A 4,948-nucleotide genomic window follows, 5' to 3' on the forward strand; every position below is an offset into this window, starting at 1 on the left:
TATTTTAAAACGCAACTCACCCTTACTCGACAGAGTAAGGCCTACTCGATAGAGTACCCAAAGACTCATAAATACGGAGTATTACAGTCTTCCCTCCTTAAAAAGAACTTCGTCCCCGAAGTTCAACCCATACCCAAAAACAAACATACTAACTCGATCAAGACACAACAACCAACTAAGAACTCAAAACAAAACCCCAACCGACCAAACATGAAACCATGAACGCTTAACACCAACTCCACCAACTAACTTAACTCCACAACATGTCTCACGATATCGTATCACCTACATCATATTCTCTCTCGACACCAACTCCGAACACCACCAACTACTATCCTCTAACGCTGCTAGCTCCATACTATCATCCATTATCAAATCCAAAATCAAGACACTCATAGACATCAAACGAAATGTTACATTCTACCACCCTTAAAAGGAACTTCGTCCTCGAAGTTTACTAACACTCATAAACATCATCATCCAATCACAACACCGGTGAAATATTCTCACACTCCTAAACATCGAACTACTACAAGCACGGTCATGACCTTTAACAAAATTAACCACAACACGAATCAACCTTTTATTCGACATCAAGATTCAAACTTCCAAATATATTACCATATGCACACCCATCAAAATCTCTTTTATCGCATCCTACTCCTCTTAAGATAAATGTTACGTCCGCGTAACTCGCTAATACTAAATCCTAGATATATCTTTTCATTATCCTCATCACCACCGCATGTCAAAGATAACCACCTATAATCTAAACACTCGCCATGGACATATCCAAGGCTCTCTTACTTAAACAACTCTCATACTTCACTTCACTCGTCACACCACCTAACTTATACCACAAAATCCTTAGCTTAACCCAAAGCTTCACTTGTTCCCTATTACCGCAACATGACACACCTCTCTATATAAACTATCTAAAATGCTTATCGGCAAAAGCATAACTCACGATCTACACTTGTTACGTACACTCACACTAGATCCTCAAGTTCCTTTCTTTCATTACTGCAAGACTTATACATAACTTAACACGACACTTATTATTCAACACCCTACACTCACTGTCTCAACAAAGGATTATGAACTACCTGCATATATCAGATCATTACCACACATGTTCTACGAATCACTTGCCATGACTATGACTACCGATGCCTCATCTTAAAACAAGATCAAAATTATTGTAACAATTTCTCACAACTGTGTCCCATCAACACAATGTCACTATACCATGACAACAACGAAAACATGTACAACTCTCTTTCATATCATACTCTACCCTCATTACAAAACTTAACTGGTAAGAAATATCGATAACAAAACAATCGTCTATCTCGTACAAACCGAAACTCACAGAAGCAACATCAAACAAAACAACAATCTATGTATGATCGGTATGTACTTTGAAACTCGAATCATAATCATCCCGCCTACTCCACCACAACCGGTGACGGCATCACAACACCGCCACAAACAACCACACCGGGCAGATGCGAAAATACCCGCATCACAACACTAAATACCGTGCCCGGATCACCACCCGAGGCACCACAACCGCACCGATAGACATCACAACTTACTCAAACCCATAAACACCGACTCAAAGATAACTTCTCAGACAAGAAAAACTTACTCAAATCCACTTCATTAAATCACAACGCAACATATTATATGGATAAACAGATAAGCACCTCATGAACATCATCTCTACCATTTCACGGAATACACATGTGTTATCAATACACATAAAATTATAACTAGCCATGCCAAATCAATCAAATTATTACCTTTTTAGCCTCATTCCATCAGATTGTCGTACCCTACATATATCACAAATATTCATATAACATCTTTATAACTATCACACCATACCGCTTCTCGTGAGGTCAGAACCTCACACAAACATTTATACACATCATAGACCCATAATCACATCCAACTAGTCAATCCTGATCACGTAAGTTACCACTCGATAAAGGTTACCTGTCGCCCGAGCTTAACTCATATGCCCCTCATAACATATTTTCCCATTCGCATAACCATCACCTCATGCCATACCATTAATATTCAACCACTAGCGCCGCCTCGTATAACCACATCTTATATTCCTTTACAACCATACATATCAATCCGGCCTTTGTAAAATCAACCTCTCTAGGATCTTTGTCTTTCTTATCTATCATCACCCTTAACCACTAGTGACAACACCACAATACCACCACTGCTCGTATATCAAACCTCTTACACTCGTATCAAAACAACACGGTTTTTCTCCTATCTTTGGTTAACATCCCCAAATAAAGAACATCAAACCCATCAACAAAATTACCTCAACATTATTCCCAATACTATCTTAATTGTATCGTCATCTAACTTTCCACCAAAAATCTCATATCGTGTAAATACTCCACCAACTCCTACTCCCTTAATTCCTCGAAACTCATTATTAATCATGTTGTCCTGAAGCTCCCATATAACCATTAACTAACATCCTCATGATAATATCACACATTTCGATGATTCCTTACCTTTATATCACATAACTCCGGTGAAAATTTTCTCAGCTTACTTTTATCCTTCTTTTCTCTTTATACTCAACAATTCCATTTAATATCTCAACTCCTTATTACTTCTACCTAACCCTTTAGTGCTCCAATTACCTTCTCATTCCGCCAAAGCTCAAATCCCATTATTTCATGTCGATATCATCTCACTCTTTCTTACCATGGATCTTCTCTTATTATGCTATCGCTCACACTTGTCACTAACCTATCCATAAAATCAACGTTCACTGTTTAAACAACTTCATTTCATGCCGTTAAATGCCCAAAGAAATCACACGTAGTTTCACCTCTTAATAAACCAAATCTCCCAAACTCACTCACTGTCTACAAATCCACCTCGCAACATGTCTCCATAAAGTTCACTATATACTACTCTTCTCAACCCCTTTAAAACGAACTTTCACTGTGTATATTCTTAACCCACACGACTCCTAACCATCTCACTCCATAATTCTTTACACATCTCAAGTTGCCACTATCCAAACCTTCCTTTCAATATTTTCATTCTCACGTTCCTTAGACCCACATCATCCCTTGCCCACTTTCACTTACTTTTACATCACTCAATTTCGCGAACAAATCACTCACCACGTCTCACCAAAACTTGCACCATGCCTCAATCAGCTCATCAATATTCTTTTTCTTTTTCCACTTCTCAGCACAACCACATAAGATTGGGTAACTTACGTATCAAGACCAACTTACATGTAAAACAATGCATGAAGAAGTAAAATAACAACTTTGAATTAAACATAATATGCAACGAATGTCAAAAGATAAGCATATGACCCAAAACAGGGATCACTAGATCGAGTACGAGCCACTCGATCGAGTAAGTGACTTACTCGATCGAGTAAGTGAAGATCAGAAGCACGTAAAACAAATCACCGGGGCTACTCGATCGAGTAGCTAAGGTACTCGATCGAGTGCCCTCCTTACTCGATCGAGTACCAAGGATACTCGATCGAGTACCTCAATTCTCAAGACTGTCCAGTTTTCAGAAACAGTCATAACTCACTCATTTCTTGGTCGTTTTGGGCGTGTGACCTATCGTTAGAATCGTAAAAGGACAAGCTATCACCTCCAATTGGAATCACATCAAAATCATTTATGAATCTCAAGTTATAACAGTTTAAAGACAACCTCTTTATAATCGAAAAAAACACAACTACTTGATTTTACTTCCAAACAACTTAAACAACAACCAAGCAAACAAAACCAGTCCAAAACTCATAAAACCAGTATTCATAATCATATGTTACTATTTTCAAAAATTAAGCAACAACATCCATCATGCACATATATTATTTAACTCATTAGTCATGTACTAACCGCATACTTTAAATTTTATAACTTTTCGTAACACAACATTCTCATACATTACAAATCCTATTTCCATGTTACTAATACAACAACATTACAAATACACTTCGTCACTTAAACATATTCATAATCACAAAATTCATATTCTCATGCAATTGCTACCCCATCTTTTCCAATCAATTCATCCATTTCCAACACATTACTCATCATTCTCATACACTTTTCTAACAATTCCAACCAACATGGTAAACCAACTATCATGCAACATACTTTCAATCAACAACATACGAAATCACATTATCACCATCTTTTCTACACATTCCTCATTCTCCACATACATACATCCACTGATTCATGCCACACATCACCATATAGGTACACCATTCACAGGATAAACACATAGCGATCCCGACTCATATCCCATGGTGACCGGTTCAAAATTGTAGGGCGAGTTAGCGACTTTAGGACGTCTCCCAAGTCTTTGCATTAGCTCCTACAACCTTTACCCCGGGTTCATTTTAATTGACTCCCTATATTCATTGGGTTCATTGGTTACGAGTTTCGGGATCGTCGCTCGATACCATTTGTAACACCCCCATACTCCAAGTGCCTTACCAGGACCACTCAGGTATAAGGATGCCACCATCTCGGTTACCCGAGGCATGATATTCATAAGACAATAACGAAACAACTTTAAAAGAAAATAAAGTTTAAAGTGATTACATAGCAATACCAAACTGATAAAAAGAAATACAACTCTCGAGACGGTCTCTTCGCTAAAACTATTAAAGCTATAAAACATCGTCTCGACACATGGAAGACTTCTAATCGCGCCACGTGATGACTCATCCGGCTATCCCATACGCGTCATACCATACCGCTCAATAACCGCTCACCACTCCCGAATGGATCACCACGAGTTTTAAAACATTTAAACGGGGTCGATACTAATCACACAACTCAATATATCAACAATAAGATAAACAGATGCCTTAACCGTCACACACACACAATCACACCAATCCCAACAAACTCAATCACCG

The sequence above is a fragment of the Silene latifolia genome, chromosome X, assembly GCF_048544455.1.
Source record: "Silene latifolia isolate original U9 population chromosome X, ASM4854445v1, whole genome shotgun sequence".
In the NCBI taxonomy this organism is placed as follows: domain Eukaryota; kingdom Viridiplantae; phylum Streptophyta; class Magnoliopsida; order Caryophyllales; family Caryophyllaceae; genus Silene; species Silene latifolia.